Source organism: Leptonychotes weddellii, chromosome 5 (assembly GCF_054177405.1).
Source record: "Leptonychotes weddellii isolate Sample4059 chromosome 5, ASM5417740v2, whole genome shotgun sequence".
NCBI lineage: Eukaryota > Metazoa > Chordata > Mammalia > Carnivora > Phocidae > Leptonychotes > Leptonychotes weddellii.
Genome location: NC_138373.1, coordinates 130,425,314 through 130,446,549, shown reverse-complemented (window position 1 = coordinate 130,446,549; position 21,236 = coordinate 130,425,314). Strand labels below are relative to the sequence as shown.

The following is a 21,236-nucleotide window of genomic DNA, read 5'->3' as shown; positions in this document are numbered from 1 at the left end:
TTATGATGTTCTTAATTGTCCTTTCTGATAATGTAAAAGTTGTTTTATATAGAAAATCCAAGTAACAAAATGGAGCTGAAAATTTTGATGACGCTTCTGTGTTTTGTGTATTGCCAACACACCAAGTAAAGTGTACTGTCTAAAGTTCAGAATATTATTAAATTCTGAAAGAACTATCTAATTCAGCAGAAAAAAAATTATATCGCAACGCATCATTCAACTGAAACAGAATTCAAAAATGGCTTGTTTTTATTTAGAAGGAGAATCATTTATGAAACATGGTTTAATTTGGAACATCTTATTTTCTTTAGGAGGATATTCAAAGAGTAAAATTTACTTCTGTGGTCACATATTAGGATTCTATATCCCCTTTTCTATTTGTATATAACTTCAGAATTTTTTTTTTTAAAGATTTTATTTATTTGACAGAGAGAGACACAGTGAGAGAGGGAACACAAGCAGGGGGGAGTGGGAGAGGGAGAAGCAGGCCTCCCGCGGAGCAGAGAGCCTGATGTGGGGCTCGATCCCAGGACCCTGGGACCATGACCTGAGCTGAAGACAGACGCTTAACGACTGAGCCACCCAGGCGCCCCTAACTTCTGAATTTTAACTTATATTGAAAAAGATGCATTTCTTCGTGGGACCACATTAAAAGAAATGATTGTTAATAAAAAATAGTATTATTCATATTAAGGTACTGGAATTTAAAACAAAACCTTCTACATATAATACAGTGAAGTAAAATGGCTTTAGGACCTAAAGAAGACATGTTCTATACATAAATGATCTTTAAAACTGCAAAAGGGGTATGATTTAATATGTTAGCTGAGAACTTTAAATGTTTCTCTCAGATAGAAATGTATATAGCATGATGGTATGGATTCTAGACTGTAGTTTGAAGGAAGGCAATAGCGAAAATGAATTTCATGCCAGTAGACACTTTAAAAACTAGATTTAGCAGCAGTCACATTAGCTTAGATAATGGGAGAATTTTTCTTCATTGAAAATGCTCTGTGTCGCTTAAGAAGAACTTACTGAGGCAGCCTGCCATCTAGCTTTTTCACATAAAAACAGGCTTACAGACTGCAGATGAGAGAGTCTGGAGCAGAGACAATTTTAACTTAGCCATTCCTAATTTATCTCAAGCATTTTCAATTCATCTTCACTGCTCTATGCACACAGGGACACCAGATTGCCATCCCTGGGGAACAGAATGCAACCAGGGATCTGGAGAGCTGTCACATTCCAAGAAATATTTAAATTGTGCTGATTTTCTTCTGGAGAACTGAGCCCAGGGAATGAAACTCTCCATCAAGTCATAGCTTTGCGGGCAATAGATCAGAGGATATTGCCAGTTTTCTAATGGATTATTGTTATCGGGCAGGTTTTCTCTGAAGGTACGTATTTTCTCAATTCATTACCCTCTCCTATTTATCAGGTAATGATCTAATGAGCTGGAGATCCAAACCGGTAAAAAAGAGAAAGATGTTAAGTAGTCAGTATTGACTGAAGAATGACACTTTATTGCTGCTTGTTTATAGGTGAATAATCTGACTCCTTTAGTAAAGATTAGTAGGGTATAGTTTGAATTGCATTGTCAGCAAAAACAGGCAAAACCAAAACAAAACCGTGCTGCAGGCTGCATTATCATAAGTTCATATTAATTCTCTTGAGGATTTTTTTGTAGCTGCAGTGTATAATGAAGGGAAATACATACTTTGGGAACTCAGTTAACCTTATATATCTTAAAAAAATATTTTTACATGATCAAGATGTTTCCTCATTATATTCTCAACTTTATCTCAAATGCTGCTGTTAATTTTGGTGCCATTGATATTTACAGTACATAAATATATGAATGATAAAAGTATTCAATTTAAAGAAACTCCAGTGGGAGTCTTCATAAGAATATTATATTGATGTACTTTTCTGGCTTTGTAGGTCTTTATTTTTAAGTTTGAAAGAATCTTCCTAAAATTAATTGCTACATTTTTAGTAAAACATGCTTACCATAAAAATTTTCTTATTCAACTTTGTTCTGTTAAGTGAACAACCCCAATACATTTATGAAGTATACAAAATTGTTTAGCAAAGTAAAATGTGAAAAGCTGGCAAACTTTTGAATATTAACTGAATTAATAAAAATGGAGAAAGCCTTATCCTACCCTGAAATCTAGCTTATTATACCTATGATATATTAGAACAGGAAAAGGGGTGACTACTGTGCTTGTTTCCTAAAAGTTAAAGGTATGTGTGTAGGGGGGTATTTTGTGTCAGCAAGTGAGTAGGAGTGTAGGATAGAAAGCAAGCACATACTAATCGCAGTAAGTTTATGAAAACTGAAGAAATATTTTAAAATATGATATTAGGGCTCTTGATGTTTTTAAGTGTTTTATTACTGTGTGAATAGGCTCAGTGAACCCTACCATGGTATTGATATTCTTCCATGTTAAAAATGACTATTAGAATAGGTAGAATAGCAGGTGTGTTTGACCTGGAGCGGGTCTACCTGCTGCTGTATTTGGACTGGAACACAGAGTTTGTGGACCCATCAGTGGGTTAATCACAGGCTCGGGAGAGGAAATGGTGGCTCAGCTTCATGAAAGCACTTGTTAAATGTGTTCTCATTTCTTTTGAGCATTTGAGAGACTATTAGAAGAACGAAGGAGAGGGAGAAGGATTGAGTCACCCAAATAGTTACTTGGAGTTTATTTTCTCTTATCCCAGAGGGATTGTAAAAGGCAAAAAATGGCAAAAGATGAAGGAGAATAGGGTCCCCAAAGAGTACTTCTAAGTGCTTCTTTTTTTGATGAATCTTACAAGAATTGAGGAACAGGGGCTTAAATTAAGGTTTCCCTATGGATTCCTCCATTTGGCAAGCTTTCTCTCCTTTATGGAATGTTTTCCCTCCACTCACTTAAGGAAAAAAAAAAAAAAAAAAAGTGAGCTTGCTCCCAGTCTGGTTTCTTCCCCAGTAACTTGCAGCTCTAATTTAGATCTACAGAAGTATGCTCTCTGAAACTGCATATACTCCCGAGTGTCTCAGAGTTTTATAATTCACTGATATGAATTTCAAAGCTAAAGTGATTTATCATTTATTTATTCCAGCATAGGGAAGATATAAAAACAGCTTAGTAATATATCCTTTAATTTATATTTTGGATGTTAGATGAATAGAACAAATATAAAAATCAGGAGGGCAGTTTTAGTTGTCAAATTGCAATAAAAATTTTTATTGCTCTGACCTCTTATTAACCTTTTCTACCATATCATGCTAGTGTCTCTTGCCTCCCTATAGGGTTCATTCACTTACCCAGCTATCTAAATCTGCTCAGCTTCCAGGTCTAGTGCTAAAACTTGTTTTACATCATCTAATGGTGAGTTCATTGCAAAAATATTACTGTAATTTCATTTTATTAGTTGCTCTTAAATATTTAATATTTATTGAGTGCCCATGATCTGTTTGGTGTTTCAAAGCAAGATGTAGGAAGAAAGTACATAATGGTATTTTCTCTTAAATCAGCCAGTTTATTAATATTTCAGGACTTCTAATTGGTGCTCACAGAGGAAGGCATTTAAGGCTGGCTTTTTAGTGGCTGCTTATGCACATGTAAGACATGAAATACCCTGTATTCAGTCAATGATTTGCATTCAACTTTACTGTGGATCCTAGACTTATCATCCAATTGTATTCAAATACTCTCTTCACTCTACTCCATAGGTCAAAATGTCATCAGAGGCAGAACATTGGATTAAGGACAAGGAAAACTAGATTTAAATGTGTTAAGCAAATTTGTGTCAGTTAATTGGTCTCCCACATACCTCTCTCCTATTAGGTGTATAATAGAGATAATGGTATCTACTTTTTGGATTTTTGTGGGTAGTAGAGATCACACACATTAACTAACAAACACATAGTGCATGCACAACATATGTTTAATAAATAGTATTATTTCTGAATGCATTGTATCATAGAGTCTCACATACAGAATGTACCAACTGAAACCACCTTGACTCATCTTTCTTCAGTGATGCATGTGTGTGTATGAATATGTGTGTATGTGTATATGTGTATTATCATAGATCCATTGTTTAAAGGTCTTAGTGATAAAAATAATCTATTGATCATGTAGTTATTGCCCAGCACTAGAGTACTCTAGAGAAGTACTCTATACATAGATAAAATTAAAAATTAAGATTAGCTTGAGAAATAGGTTGGCATATTTCCTATGGCTATCAAACAGCTAAATTTTCAACCATACCTTACCAGAGAAAGCAGATAGAACTATATCTCATATTCCCATTTTTCCCTTCTCCCAAAAGATATGGAAATAGAAGACAAGCCAATAAATCCTCTTGCTCATTTTGTTGCTCCCTTTGCCCTTCTTGTTTGCATTTTATTTTGCTAAGTGGCTTGTCTAGTGAGATGGCCTCAAATTCTAACTGCACAGAGTAGTTTAAGCATACAAACCACCCCCTCAAGGAACAAAGCAAATATATGAATACTTTTATTAAAACAAAAGACAGTTTTTGCTTTGAAAAAATGATAAACATTTTTTAATGAGAGTGAAACTGTTAAATATGAATGTTCAATCCAGCCAGATGTTGACCTTAACTGTGAGTTTGAATCTTTACAAAAATAGTATGCAAATCCAAGCTAGAAACTGCTTTCTTTAGGTCACAAGACTGCTGAAAAATTCTGAGTTTGAATTTCTCGAATACATTTCATATTGAGTTAATAAGCATATACAGAAAACCTACTTTAATATTGTGAGTTATACTGGGAAGTAAATTAATCATCATACATGTCTTTCATATATTTTATTGGAATTTGGAAACAGATGTACAAATGTCCTCTTTATAAAAGGGAACCTTACCCAGTAATTATTTTGAAAGTGTGTTATAGGAAATTATCTTGTACATTATGACTAGACCAAAATGTGGACACGAAAGCAAGTACCTGCTGAAAAGCTTTTCTTTCTTTTCTTTTCTCTTCTCTTTTCTTTGCTTTTGAGTCCATATCTGTCATCAGTGCCAATCCTGTCTTAAAATCAATGAATCGATCTATCACCAATAAAGTGAAGGTTTAAGCATCTGACTTCATTCTCTACAAGACCCTTGAATTTCTTGTTCTATTGCTATTTGATTCCAAACTTTGGATATTTTGACTCAGTACCTAAGGAGATTAGAACCTGTGTTCTAATTCCAACTCAGTTTCTAATCTATAAATGTGTGTGGGAGGGCAATAATAATATTCATATGTGTGGAATGAATGACAAAATATCATAAAATCAGCTATAGGGGCTTGTTGAGGTAAATACTAAAAAATGGTACTGAGTGTTGGTTAGCTATCACAACATCACCATCTTCAGGCCTGTCCCTGATATTGGGCTTCCTATTATTCAGTGTGATTATCTGACCCCCTTTGGGGGACCCAGATATGTGTTCACCTACATTCTTCTCTGCCTATGGCTTCCTCTTATTTTCATTAAGTCAGCCGTGCCCCTTTGACCTCACCTTTAAACAGCTTAGCTACCAATTCCTTGAGGTGTTTTTCCCTCAGCATATCTTAATGGGAAAACAGATCTCTCAGAGCTTAGTGAGTCTCCCCTTGTGTCTCCATTTGTATTGACAAACACATATTAAAAGAGACACAAAGATACTATTTCAGATGTCGTGTATAACCTCCTCGGCTTCCAGAACACAGGCTAGTAAACTTTTTCTGTGAACGACCAACTAATAAAAGTTAGGGGCTGAACTGTCTCTCCATAAAATTCATATGCTAAAGTTCTAACTCCTAGTACCCACAATGTGAGTGTATTTGAAGACAGCGTTTCTTAAAGAAGTGATTAAATTAAAATGAGGTCATTAAGGTAAATCCTAACCCAGTATGACTGATGTCCCTATAAGAAGAGGAAACAGACATAGACACGTTCGGAGGGAAGACCATGTAAAGACACCAGGAAAAGGCAGCTATTAAGCCAAGAACTAGGCCTCAAAAGAAACCAACTCTCCTGATACTTTGATCTCAGCTTCTAGCCTCCAGAATTGTGAGGAAAAAAAAAATCTGTTGTTTATACCACCCAGTCTGTGGTACTTTGTTCCAAAAGCCCTAGAAAACTAATAGAGTAAACATTTTAGATTTTGGGGCTCCATAAGCTTTCTGTCACATATTCCTCCTCATTCTTCCCTCTTTGTCCCTATTCACCCTTTTAAAAATGTGAAACAAAAACAAGAAAACAAATGCTTTTAGGGGCCATATTTGGTCATGAGCATAGTTTTCCAACCCTTATTCTAGAACAGAAAGATCTTCCAAAGTTTGGGCCAAATATAAACCCTAAACTTCCATGTTCAAGATAGTCTACTTTGCAGATAACCACTGATTTTTAGCCTAAAAATATCACTTTATCCTTTTCTTCTGCCAAAATCCTTCCAAATTCCTCAATTTGATGTGGATATCTATAGAGCATATTACTTTCACTCTTAATGGACCCTTTAAAGCCCTAAAGTTAGAATGTCATCTGATAAATATTAATAATAACATTTTGCATTTGTCGAGTACATTCTGTGTGCTAAAGACTATTCTAAACACAACATATATTTTCTCATGTTAATCCTACCAATAGCCTTGCAAGGTGGCTGCTGTTATAATCATTTCTCTGATGTGGAAATCGAGACAGAGAGCAATTGCCCGTGGTTATTTGGCATAAGTAGCTTAGTGTTTAACCAAGGTTTGGATAGAGAATCTTCGGCTCAGAGTCTTGCATTTAACCACTGTACTATAATGGCTCTCGGATCATGGCAGAGTTTTATGTTTACTGTAAGAACAGCTGTGAAAATGTTGAAAAATACATGTCAAACAGCAATTCAGGTGAAAGAGAAGGGAAATGATGCAGTGCTGATTTCAATCCCATATTTTTATGTGAATGTAGTAGGCATGATGTTTTTTTAGTTAATTATGCAATTTCTGTTTGTCTTTTCTTACGGAGTTCATGAATTATCTTTTAAAGACTTTTTTTGTCTTCAAAATATCATATGGTGAATGAGTATGGTTAAAGAGGTTAGGTTTATCAAAGGAAACCTAAAGAACAAAATGGTATAATTTTGAAGCTCACAGGAATTTCACATTTAATTTTGCATGTAAGTAAGTTAATGCTTAGTTTAATAATTCATATTATATGGGGAAACAATGAATAACCAAACTGACTACTGGGTATAAATACTGTATTATTTCTAGTTATTTTCATGGAATCAACAGGTACTCAGTTTGAATGTGGTCAAAGGACGACCTGTTCAAATGAAAATTTTGCCAAGTGGCAATTCTGCTTTAATTCTAAGAAGCGTATGTTGTGTGTTGTGTGAATTCCTGGATTGTCCTTTTTAATTTCATCAATACATCTGATATGCCTTCAATATTTCTGTAGAACTGAATCATATTTTCTAGCTATATCTGAATTTGGTAGAACATCTTTGAGAGGAAAAAATAGGCCACTACTACCATGTGGTATAAATACGTTTGACCTACTTCATAAATTACTCTTCTGTCACTTCATTCGCACACAAAAATTCTTGTGATATTGTCCGATATCCACATCTAATATAAGAAATGTAATCACCATAAAGTAGAAAGTTGTCCATCACCTGCCAAAATCTATCGAAGTAAAGTGGTTTTAATAGTTTCAGCTTTGAATTATAATGTCTAGTAATTAAAATATATGCATGTGTATATGTAGAACCTTAACAAAGCACTATTACTGCTTAGAAAATTATTGCAATGGGTCTTGTTATTTTAGGTTCTGTTAGGTCCCTGGACATTGTAGAGGAAAACCAAAGTAAACTTTCTTTGGTTATATTTATTGGGACAGTGGATAACTATGGGCATTCTGTTGTTCTGGAATTGTTTATCTTTAATATGAATTTATATTTACTCTAAATTTTTTTAAGAAGTACGTGAGTAGCCATGTGAATCTGTGTGCGAAGGCATTTGTGTGCATGTCTGTGTGTGCCCTGTCTGTTTGTGTTTTTTTCCACGAATCACCCATGGGAGATTTGAAAGGCAGATCTTTAGTTCACAGACAGGATATTGAGATTCATCTTCTGTCTTCACCAGCAATTGGACCTTGAAATATATGGGAATTAGAGCATTAAAAACCACCCTGGGTTATCTTGCAATTCTCTCTCACCTCCTCTTACTTACAAAATAACTTAAGCTTTAGAAAATGTTCTGCCAGGAATTTTGTTTTTTATCCTTCAGATTATTCTTGTGGCGTAAAACATGGGAATATTTTAGGAAAGGGAAAATCTTTATGAGAATTGGTGGAATTTACATGAAGGGATGAAGGTCTGCATTGCCAAAGAAGAAAATTATTTTTAGGTTGTCAACAGGGGTGGGAGTAGACTGGATCTCAAGAATAATGCTGAGAACTGGGATATTCCCATAAAAACAATTCTCTGAAGTGTTTAAGTTCTTATATATTCTCCTTTGACTCTGAGAACAGTTGTATTTGGCTTTAGTTACCACTCTCGTTTTCATTTTGAAACCCTTTCTTGCTATCTCCAAACCTTTGGTCAACACCCACATAGTTCATAGGATAGAGGACAGACTAAATCTGGACTAAAGGAAATATTTTAATCTGCACCTAGGTACACATAGAATCATAGACAGGAATGTACCTGCATACTGATATATATATAGACCAACAGGTATGCAAGCAGGGGCAGGCTGACAAGTAAATGTGGAGAAAGATTGACAGATCGGAACTGACAATGGGGCAGGGATGGACGGACCAATACACAGGGGCAGGCTAACTGACAACCAGCCAGAAACATACTACAGAGAGATGTGGATGAGTAGGCAGGCAAATAAGCACAGGCAAGCAGATACAGACAACAGAGAAATTGATGAAGAGACAAGGAAAAGACAGTGAGCCTCAGACCCATGCTCTAACATGGACAGGCAGATCTGGCCACTGATTGGCAGCCCAGCAGAGATATAAACATAGACATGTATGTGTACATACACTGTATAATAGAATTTTACTTTATACATTCATGAGGCAAAATCCAGCAATAAACCGTTTTTATTGCTTATTAAAGGATCATTTCTAAGGTATATATTTCTGTACATTTTTTTTTTTTACTACATAGATGCAGTAAAAAGAATCATGGATAAGTATGAAATACCTGCTTTGTCATTCTTTTTAATTTTATCTAGTATTTCCGTCTTGAGATAAGAGAAACAAAAATAGTGAAGTTATTGTGAGGATGCTCTTGAAATGTTACCTTAAGGTTTTTTTTCAAGCTCTGTAATATAAGAGACAAGTCAGAATTCAGACAAGTGAATGATCAATTTTCTTTCTCTGGGAGAAGCAACAACAATTATAAAACAAACAGACAAAAGAACAAAACACTTGTGCCTTGAAAACATTATTAATGTCAAAATAATTATTGCAGCCCTTAGTCTTTTGCTCTGGGTCGCTGAAACCACTTCTAAGTTATAAATGCACTTGATATTTTTTGTTGCAATAAAATGAGAAAAGCAGGGGGAAAGTATAATGCTCCTTTGATTGAATGGAATTTTAATGGCTTGAATGGACATATATCAAACTTTTAAAGTCTTAGAAAATTTTGATATTGCATTATATTTAACTGTTGATTTGAAATATTCAGCCCTTCAAAATGTTTTATAATTGAAAGAACTATAGGATTAAAGGATGGCAAAGTTTAGTAGTTATTTAGGAGCTGCTTTTAGAGGCTTAGAAGGATATATAGACTGTATAATTAAATGCATGTTAAATAATCATTAGATAAATGTTTTGCATGTGGTACCTTGCTGGTACTTGTGATCACCCTTCATTTTCACTGGTGGGTGGGCGTATTCAATCTCTTCTGAACTTCAAGTAATCTTTCATGTATTTTATTTTTTTAATGATTTTCCCCATCTTTTTTAAAAAAAAAAAAAAAGAATTTATTTACTTGAGAGAGAGAGAAAGCACACAAGCAGTGGGGAGGGGCAGAGGGAGAGGGACAAGCAGACTCCCTGCTGAGCAGGGAGCCAGAGGACTTGGGGCTCGATCCCAGGATCTCAGGATCATGATCTGCCAAAGGCAGAGAAGCTTAACAGACTGAGCCACCCAGGTGCCCTGTCTTTCATATTATTTTAAAACTACTATTTTGCATCACATTTGGTACTTTTACAAATTAACACCAACTGAAAATTGAGAGTTGTGTTTTCCTATGAGGTTACTTTCTTTGGCAGAGGGTATTTTCCTTTTTATTATAATCTCTGGTAAGCATGCATGCTTATATATCAAACACCCCCTTTAAACAGCTTTATTTGAAGTATAATTTACATACCATAAAATTCATTAGTTCTAAATGTATATTGTTAGTGACTTTTAGCACATTTACTGTTTGTGCAACTCTCCCCACAACTGAATTTTAGAACCTTTCCATCACCGCAAAGAGAAATGTTATGTCTATTTAGAGTCACTCTCATTTTTCATCCTGACTCAAGTCAACCACTAATCTACTTTCTGTCTCTCTATATTTGCCTTTTCTGGACATTTCATATAAATGGAATCATACAGTATGTACTATGTCTGGCTTATTTCATGGAGCATACTGTGTTTGAGGTTTATCCATGTTGTAGTACCTTTTCATTGCCAGTTAGTATCTCATTCTTTGGACCTACCAAATTTTATTTCTCCATTAAATAGTAAATGTATGTATGGACTGTTTCTGAGTTTACTTTTTATAGTTGTTCACTCTTAAAGAGTGAAGATTGTGTTTATTTTTTCTAGACTCTATTCACAGAATGAATATATGCTTGGAAACTAATGTTCAAATTAATTTACTCTATATTGAGGTTTGTAAAACTGCTTTTTTAAAACTAAGAATGAAGCAAACCTAACTAATCAAAAAAAGTTTGTTTATGGACGTGTATGTTAAGGTGATGCATAATGATATATTCTATCCTGATAAGCTTAAGGTTACTTATAAATGATATAATACAAATATATTAAATGTAAATAATCTTAAAATAAATAATCTTACTCACTTTACTGTAAAACATATCTCTAAATAGAAATAAAATGACAAATACATAAAGTAGTTAATTTTTTGATTGCTGTTTAAAATAGAAAAAAAAGTTTTTGTAAAGTATTGATGTTTTCTTATTGAATCAACTATTATGGAAATATAAAATCTGCAGATAATGAGCTTTATTGTGCCCTTTTTGTTTGTAACAGGCTTTCTACTTAAAATGCATTTTTTCCTATTTCTAGAAATTTTCAATGCTTAATCTTACCTGCTTCTAGGAATTACCATATGAAAACTGTTGTAAGTTTTGATATTTAGGGTTTGCTAACTTACTGTAAACAGTGTAGGTGTTAATTTTCAAATCATATGGGTGACTGGGGCCACCTAAGAGTGAGCCTTTTTATCTCAATGGTTCCTATCTTTTTCTAAATTGACTAATACCCCAGACAGCTTGTAAACCTTTTTATGAGGTTTATACTTGATGATGATTTTTCTCCTTCATTTATTTGAGATTAACTGACGTGGAACCATGACAATATTCATATTCTTATTTCAAAATAGGTAACTTGGATATGAAGCAAATTTTGACTTTTAAATGGATTTTTTCCCCTTCCACACACAGTATATCAGAAAATGAAACAATTTACTGCAACACTTTCTTTCTCTTAGTTTAAGTGTGAGAAATGCACATCTTTCCAAGATACTTTTCTTCTGTGCATCTTTTCAGTATACATTCCTCTAGGTTTTATTACTATTTTTTTTTTCTTATTTTTACTCAGCCTGGGTAGTTTCATCCAATGCTACATCTTCAGCTCCATCTAGGTCAACAAGCCTTGTCATGACTTCTTTCCTTTGATCCTGACCTGGTAGTTTCAAGTTCAATATCCAATAGAAACTTTGTTTATTAAGATAAAACAAAAACAAACAAATACATATTCAAACACATATTCAAGAAAATATAAAGGAGAAAATAGTGTCCACATTTTTAAAGAGAATTCAGATGGTTTCCCATTTTATAATGCACACTGTTGCACCAGGAATACAGAGAATTTGGATCTAATTAAATGCTCTGTTTTCCATCATTATTCTTACAGGTGCTATAAAACCAATCTAGGCCATTTTTTGCTGCAAATGTGGCCCAGACTTTACTTGGTTCAATTGAGATTATTTTGGGAAAGGGTGCCACACTCAAGCAGTTTTCCTATAAACAAAATAAATGTCTGTATCTTCTAGTTTATTACAGTAAAATATTTTAATTCTATAAATGATATCATTAAAATTTGCTGTGTCTATTATAATGTGAACTTCTTTTCTAAAAATTAAGTACCACACTCTGTTATTTTAGAAATGTAGAGGATTAGTAACATAATTAAAGAGTTTCTTTATTTGACTTTAGAATCATTCTTTTTGAAATAAAATAGTAATTGTATTGTGCTTTATATTTTAGAAAAAAATAGACGGCTAAAATTATAAAACCACAATGTTAACATTTTACTTGAGGTTTGGCAGAACATCCACTCTTCCCACTCTATTTCAATTTAACTCAGTTGCTGATTCCCAGAAGCAATCTAGAAATGTTGTAATACATCAGCCTAAGGAAAACCACACATACTCTCGTGAACTATCCCATTCTGACACATGCCCACCACCCACAAAACACTATGTCTGTTGGATTCTCTTCATTATGATACTTACATCTCCATGGATTAAAAATGTGATGAACTGTTTTGCGTAAAAAAAAAAATATTTTCTCTTAGCTTTTGCTACATAGACAACATTTAAACAGATTGAGGGCATGGACATATGAAGAAAACTTTGGGTATAATTTTTAAATTGAACTTGAATAAATATCTTAAATTACCACATGCAAAATGGGACTGATACTTACAGTAGACTTCTGGAGTTCCTCAATTTCAGCCAATTTTTTTTTTTAATTACCTGATTCTGCCCTGCATCCCACCAGATTAGTGTGGGATAACTATGACCTTATGACCTAAACTATAGTAATTAGATTCTCTTTCCCTGGAATTTAGAGTAGAGTTATAAGGAACTCTAATCAGTCTTATTTTGGTGTCTAAACTGGGTAGTCAAGTAGAGCAGGAATTTGGCAGCCATTACTGGGCTATGTGCAAATGGAACAGAGCAAGGCAGTCTGTAGAGAACAATACGGTGAAATAAAGCTCGGGGGGCGGGGGGCTGCTGGTGAGACACTCCACAGTTATAGAGCTGGGAGGCAGACACAGTAATAGCCTGAGTAGCTTTTCTGGGTCCTGGCTGCCCTTACTTTCTGCTCTTGGATTCTGGGAATCATCCAGTACCCTGTATCATTCCAGTTGACCTGAAATAAGCTCTTAGCACTACTGCTAATCACACTAACCTGCTCATTACTGCAGTCTTTTGCTCTTTCAGAAAATTATTTCAGCAGTTTTTTTTTCTTAAACCTCTAACAGCTCTCATTTTCACTTGTTTCTTGTTTTAATCAGAAGAAAATTTTCCATCTCCTCTTCAAATATATAAATATCTATTTATCTGCTTCAGCCAAGAGGCACTCTAGAATCACAATATAGGATGTTGGTCAAGAGATTAGTCTCTTGACTTGAGCCAGTGTTGATGTTTGAGACTCAGACCTACCACTTATTATAACTGTATGTATTTTATTTTACATCTTTAAGTGTTCTGTGTCTCCTTGATTTGTTAAGGGTCCAGAAAGGTGAAATTAAATATCCACTACTAATGTGTTTCTTTTTCTCCTTGTATTTCCTATAGATTTGTTAATACATGTTGAAACTCTTATTTGATATGTTGATATTCATAACTATGTTATCTGCAAATTATTTGTATCATTTAATATTATAAAGAGCCCTGATTTGTCACTGTGAACGCTTTTTGGCCTGAATTCACCCTTGTTTGTTATTGATAGAGTGAATTCTTTTTTTTTTTTTTAATGTTTGAATTGCCTATGTCTCTGTACATTTTTAAAAATCTTTATGAATCACTTTGCTTCAGGTTTATCTCTTATATACAACAAAGAATTAGGATCCTTTTGAAATCCATTGTGGAAATCTTTCTCTTTTAAGAATTTAATTTAAATGTACAAATTTGAGAAATGTTTGTAAGTTCTATCTTTTTGATGTTAGGTATTATCAGAAAGGTGAGGAGTCAGCATACATCCTGCTTTCATTGCTCTTTGCTCTAACTTTGGTGCTTATGGCATTTCTGCATTAAGGCATACAACACATACCTTCTATTCCTTCCCTGCCAACCTCACATTTACATGTACAGATAAACGTATAAATGTTTTCACAGAACCCCTTCCACTCCTTTCCCAGAGGTTTTTATAATAGTCTTTTGGTCCAGTGGGGTTCACTGTTTAGCACTTATATCAGAAACAGTTCATAGAAATATTTTTTGTATATTCAAAATATTGTATTATTTTTATTCTTGAAAGATTATTTGACTCAATATAAACTCCTTGGATCACAGTTCCTTCTGTTGAGCATTTTATTTTCACAAATAAAACTCTTCATAAGAATTCCAAGATTAGCCTTTTTTCCTCTTAATCCCAATGTAAAGGATTTTTTTTTTTTTTTTGGCTTGACTCTGTATAGCGTCTTTTATAGAATGTTGTGTTTAATGTCAATTTAGCAGAGTATACTTCACTGTTGATAGTTTGGGGTGATTTTTCCCATTTAATATGAAGATTCAAGCCCTTTGTCTTATGAAATATTAGCTTTGCTCCAATATTTTTGTTCAGTGGGAATGCACTTACACAAATATTGGTTCCTTTTATGTGTCTTTCACATCTACTATTTTCTCCATAATCCTTTTTCAGCTTTCAAAAATTTTACATTTCTTTTGCCCATTTCCTTTTCTCTATATTCCTTTTGATTGTTTTTTTCCTTATTTTTTATGTTTATCACTTTCTTCATAATCTTCAACTCCCTTTTTAAAAACTTTATTTATTTTTGCCCATTTTCTATCCTGCATATCTTTTTGATAAGTTTTATCATTTTATTCCACTACTTTTCTAAGCCTTAAAGGGATCACATTACATCTCCTACCATTGTCTTACCATTTCCTTTAAGATGGTAAAATTCTGGTTTGTACTTATACTCCATTGATATATTTGTCTGTTAATTTTTGCAATTCATAGAAAATGTTAGATTAAATATTCTGATGCAGTAATTTCATAGGGTGGTTTATCTGCCATTTTTTTTTCTTGTTCTCTTTCTGTAATTTCCCTACCTTTTTTTAAGATTATTTTTTAGTATTTATTTATTTATTTTAGAGAGAGAGAGAGCATGAGCAGGAAGGGCAGACGGAGAGGGAGAGAGAATCTGAAGCAGACTCTTTGCTGAGCACAGAGCCCCATGCAGGGCTCAGTCTCAGGATTCTGAGATCATGACCTGAGCCACAAACCAAGAGGTGGAAGCTTAACCCACTGTGCCACCCAGGCGCCCCTAAATATTATTCTTTTTGTAGGTTATGTGTTTGTTGATTTTTGCTTACTTATTTTCATAAAAGTTTAATTACCCTGAACCATTAATTGGCAAGAAAGTCACGTAGGTGAGTGGCTAGGGCTGTATTTCAGGCTAGGTGGAGGTGTATTTATAACTAAGATTTTGAGCATGAGTGTATTTAGTGTTTACTCCTCCTGGGTCAGTAGGGATAGAAGAAAAGTTTCACCTCCTTTCACACAGTCATGAAGACTGCTCTTTGCAAATACGACTTTTCAATGTGATTTCTTATCTAGAAAAACCTCTTTTGCTTCTTAGAATGGAGCTAATTCCAGAGTATCACCCACCCCTTACAGTCACCGCCCCCCCCCACTCCTGCTTTGGCAAACATGAGATAGGTTTTGACACCTGAATGTTTGCATTCATGTTTGAGAAGTGACTTGATTGGCTCTTTATGAAATTTCTGGCCTTGTAGTTTTCTTTTTACCTTCTGCTTCATACGCTGGCTTTTATATTCACTACATTTCAGAAGCATTTCTACTATTCTGTGGTTTGGGGAGTTAGCTATTGCCTAGTTTCACCAAAAATGGAAATTTTCTTCTTGATTTCTTGTCTCCCTTGTTGCTTCTGGACAATTTTTATGGGAAAAAATAAGGGGAAAATATGCCAATTCTATTTCTCTGTACCCAAACTGAAATTTTCTTAAATTGTATTTTAGAAATATGTATCAGATCATGATCCACTCCTCAGAATTTTTTAATGGTTTCCTGTAACCCTTATCAAAAATGTCAAGTCCTTAAAGGGTCCACAAAATCATGTAATAATGTGGACTCAGGGATCTCTACTTTCACCTTCTGTTCTTCCTTCCTTCTCCACCACACTGCTCTAGTCATGCAGGCCTTCTTGCCATCACCTAATTATGCCAATCTCAGTTTTTTGCTTTTCTCATCCCAGACATTTGCACTTTCTGTTTCTTGTGCCTGCAATAATTTATATAAAAATATTTGCATAGACAATGCTCTCATTTCATTTAAGTCCCTGCTTAAAAATTTCTTCCTCAGAGATTCATTCACAGACTTTATTATTAATATTATCTCATTAGTCTATTGCATTTTTTTTTTCATATTACTTAGCACTCTCTGGTACTACAGTGCTTGTTTTCATATTGCATTTTACTGTCCCCCTTACTGCAATATAAGCTCTATGAGGACAGTAATTTTTTTTATTCTTGTTACTGTTTGATCTCCACATCTAGAACAGTGTCTGACATATATAGATATATATAGATAGATAGATAGATAGATAGATAGATAGATATAGATATGTCAGATATGTATGTTGGAATTAAGAAATGTTGCTGAACTTTTCCTTAATGTTTTCTGTTGATTAAAATAGAATTACTTCTGACATAATAAATAACTAGCAATTTATACTACTTGCTAAGTACTCTTCCAGGAGTGTTAAGGGTATTTATTTAATTTGCAAACAACCCTTGGGTTAAATACTATAATTATGTTTATTTTACAGATGAAGAAATTAGGGACAGAGAGGTTAAGTATTGCTTAAAAGTGATGGAAAATGATATAATTCAGTGCTGTGAGTCTTAACCAGTTTGTATCTCTCCCTCTCTCTCTCTCTCTATATATATGACTTACTTATTTAAGCATAACCTGCCCTTTGAAACTTTTACCTTTTTGCTCACAGTGTTGGATCCACCTGACAGGTTGTTGTTGTTGTTGTTGTTTTAATCACATTTCTGTAAAGATCCTACTATTTCTTTTTTTTTTGGAAGATCCTACTATTTTAAACTGTAAGTCATTGGTAACTTTTCAGTAAGCGATGTCCGGTTCTTCTCTATCATAAAATTCTTTTTCCCTCTGATGCCAATACTGCTTCCTTCTTTTCTTCATTTATTTTAGCTGATCTTCTAAACTGTATGACAAAAGCTGTATCATGACGTCCTAGGTTTTTAGCAATCTGCTCTAGATCTGTCCCAGATGCCATTATTTCTCTACATAAATGAGGTTTCAACTGCATGATGTTTTTAAAATTTATCCCACACTTTTCCAATTAAGTTGGTTTGTCTATGCAGGCTCATTCTTTAGATGCTCTTCTCTGTATCTTACTGAAATTATATGCATACTTCAAGACTCTTGTAAAATATGACAGTTTTCATCAGAATTACACAAATGTTTCCTTACTGCATGAAACCTAAGTCTGATCTGTCCCTCTTTTAAAATAGTATCACATTTTTTGTACTCCTCCTCTGTTACTTATGTGTTATTTCATTTTGTATTGTAGTAGTGCTATTCATCTTATTCTTATCTTCGTTAAATAGATCTCCCTTGATTTATCAATTATGTTAGATCCAATCTATCCATTAGACTTTTTCTTCATCACACTTTTTACAGTTTATAATTATGCATTGTTTTTGTAATTAAGTCTGTCTTCCCATTAAACAGTAAGGTCTAATTGTCTGGGAGTATGTTTAGTATAGGGCCTATACATAATTAAAAGGTTAAACATTTTTATTGGTTGAATGAAAGAAATGTATTACATTTAACTTACTGTATTTAAATCTCTTTATTTTGTGGAGGTATTTTTTAAGGGTACCTCTTTAACTCCTGTATTATCTGGCATACATTGGTTATCTATAAATATTTATGAAATTTAAAATTGTATGAAAATGCCAAGAAAAAATCAAGTATTACCAAACTTCCCCTGAAATAATGATTTCATATCCTCTTTCAAAATTTTTTTAAAAATTGAGATATATTTACATATAACATTGTGTCAGTTTAAGGTGTACAACATGTAGCTTTGATACACTTACATATTGCAGTATGACTACCACCATTGTGTTAACTGACACCTCCATCACATCATGTAATTGTGATTTCTTTTTTGTGGTGAGAACATTTAAGACCTAGTCTCTTAGCAACTTGCAAGTATAGAATACAGTATTGTTAACTATGTTAACAATAATAATAACTGTTAACACAATGATGTGCATTAGCTCCCCAGAACTTAGTCATCTTTTAACAGAAAATTTGTACTCTTACCAACACCTTTCCAATTCCCATATGCTAATCCTCAGTAACCACCGTTCTACTCTGTTTTTATAAGTTCAGCTCTTTTAGATTCCACATGAAAGTTGTATCATACAGTATTTGTCTTTCTCTGTCTGATTTATTTCATTTAGCATAATGACCTCAAAGTCAATCCATGTTGTTACAAATGTCAGGGTTTCCTTCTTTCTCATGGATGAATAATATATATATAAATATAAATATTATAATATTATATATAATTCATATATTTGTAATTCAATATCCCTACAGGTATATATATATAATATTCAATATTCATATATATGAATATATATGTTAGTTTATACATATATGAATATATATATATGTGTGTGTGTGTGTATGTGTGTGTGTATGTGTATCACATCTCCTTTATCCATTCACCTGTTGAGAGACACTTAGGCTGTTTCCATATCTTGGCTTTGTGACTAATGCTGCAATAAACATGGGAGTGCAGATATCTTTTTGAGACCTTATTTACATTTCCTTTGGATAGTTACCCAAAAGAGAGATTGTTGGACCACATGATAGTTCTATTTTTAACTCTTTAAGAAGCCTCCATTCTGTTTTTCATAGTGGTTGAACCAATTTATATTCCTACAAACAGTGCCCTGGGTTCCCTTTTCTCCACATCCTCACTAAAAAGAAACAATGCAATTAAAAAATAAACAGAGAAACTGAATAGATACTTTTCTAAAGAAGACAAGCAAATGGTCAACAGGTATATTAATGGTGTTCAACTTTAGTAACCATCAGAAAATGCAAATCAAAACCACAATGCAATATCACCTTACACCTGTTAGAATGGCTATTGTTAAAAAGACAAGAGATAACAAATGTTGGTGAGGTTGAGAAAAGGGAACCCTGGACACCTAGTCTCATTTGTAATTATTAAACAGATATCCAAATATACATTCCATCAGCCTAGGTACCAGGATCAGTGAAAAGGTTTATTTCAGTACTCTGTTTTCCCTAGCTTCTTAGTCAGTGTGAACTGCCATAACAAATTACAATAAACTGGATGGCTTAAATAACAGAAAATTATTTCTCTCAGTTCTGGAGGCTGGAAGTCCAAGATCAGGATGCCAGCATGGTTGGGTTCTGGTGAGAGCTTTCTTCAAAGCTTGCAGATGATTGCTTTCTCACTCTGTCCTCAAATGGGAGATGAAGAGGGAGATGGAGAGGGCAAGACAGAGAGGAGGAGTGAGGACAGGTTTCTCTGTGGTGTATCTTCTCTCTTATAAAGGAACTAATCCCATGAGGGCCCCATCCCTATGACCTTATCTAGACTTAATTGCCTCCCATGCCCCCTCTTCAAATACCATTACCTTGTGAGGGTTAGGGCTTCAACATATGAATTCTGTGGAGACACAATTCAGTCCATAGCACCTAGCTTTGGCCCACATACAGAAAGGTTAAAAGGATCAAGAACTCTTATGAATGTATTACAAGAGATTCAGTTGTATCTGTGTTTCTGTAAGTAGGGTAGAATTCCATACTAGAAATTATATAGAGAGAAATTCTGACTATAGTGATCTATGAACTTTTATATCATTGATACCACTTACTATTTACACTACTGATTTACTTATGTCTTTTAGAATAGTTAAAATCTCTCTAGTGTGGGATAGCTTCATCTCAGGTGTATCTCAGAGAAGTTTTGAAGTCTTACAGTATCTCACAACCATTCTATTACCTAAGTGTATTTGTAATGATTCTAATACTTATGGATCTAAGTTATTTCTTTCTTTTTTTTTTTTAAAGATTTTATTTATTTATTTGAGAGAGAGAGAATGAGAGAGAGCACATGAGAGGGGGGAGGGTCAGAGGGAGAAGCAGACTCCCCGCCGAGCAGGGAGCCCGATGCGGGCCTCGATCCAGGGACTCCAGGATCATGACCTGAGCCGAAGGCAGTCGCTTAACCAACTGAGCCACCCAGGTGCCCTAAGTTATTTCTTTATATTCTGTCAACAATCATTCAAATTAGCAAATATTTATTAAATACCAAGTATTGAAGATATAAAATTATTATGGCCCCTGCCCTCTGGAAGTCTATATATATATATATACATATATATATATATATAGACTGTGAGAGTGAATTAGGGGAAGTTTCTTTATGTAAATAATGGCTGAGCTTAGGCTAGCCTCCTTTGAAATAGCAACTCCATTTCTAAGATTTATCCTAAGAAGGTATCATTAAATATGGAGAGACATATCCAAGTAGCTTCATTGCTACACTTTAACCAAAACTTTGGAATTAACCTAAAAGTTCATTAGCATAATGGATGTTAATTAAATTATGTACTTTTCATATTTTGAATAACAGTCATTAAAAGTGGTGTTAAGAAGGGCAGTTGTTGTGATGAGCACTGGGTTTGTATGTAAGTAATGAATCACTAAATTCTACTCCTGAAACTAATATTACACTATATGTTAACTACCTAGAATTTAAATAAAAACTTGAAAAAAATAAAAATAAATAAAAGGTGAGTGAGTAAGGGGGAATAGATAAAGGGGATTAAGAGTACACTTACCTTTTTTTTTTTTTTTTTAGATTTTATTTATTTATTTGACAGAGAGAGAGACAGCAAGAGAGGGAACACAAGCAGGGGGAGTGGGGGAGGGAGAAGCAGGCTACCCACTGAGC

At 34.0% G+C, this 21,236-nt stretch overlaps 1 long non-coding RNA gene across 1 annotated transcript in view; it reads left to right on the top strand.

The window, feature by feature from the left end:
* Positions 1–1,049: 1,049 nt before the first annotated feature.
* Positions 1,050–21,236, top strand: part of LOC115937636 (uncharacterized) — a 575,287-nt gene continuing 555,100 nt past the window's right edge. Inside the window, exon 1 of the long non-coding RNA XR_014145122.1 lies at positions 1,050–1,397. This is a non-coding gene — a long non-coding RNA (uncharacterized LOC115937636). The remainder of the gene's footprint in view (positions 1,398–21,236) is intronic.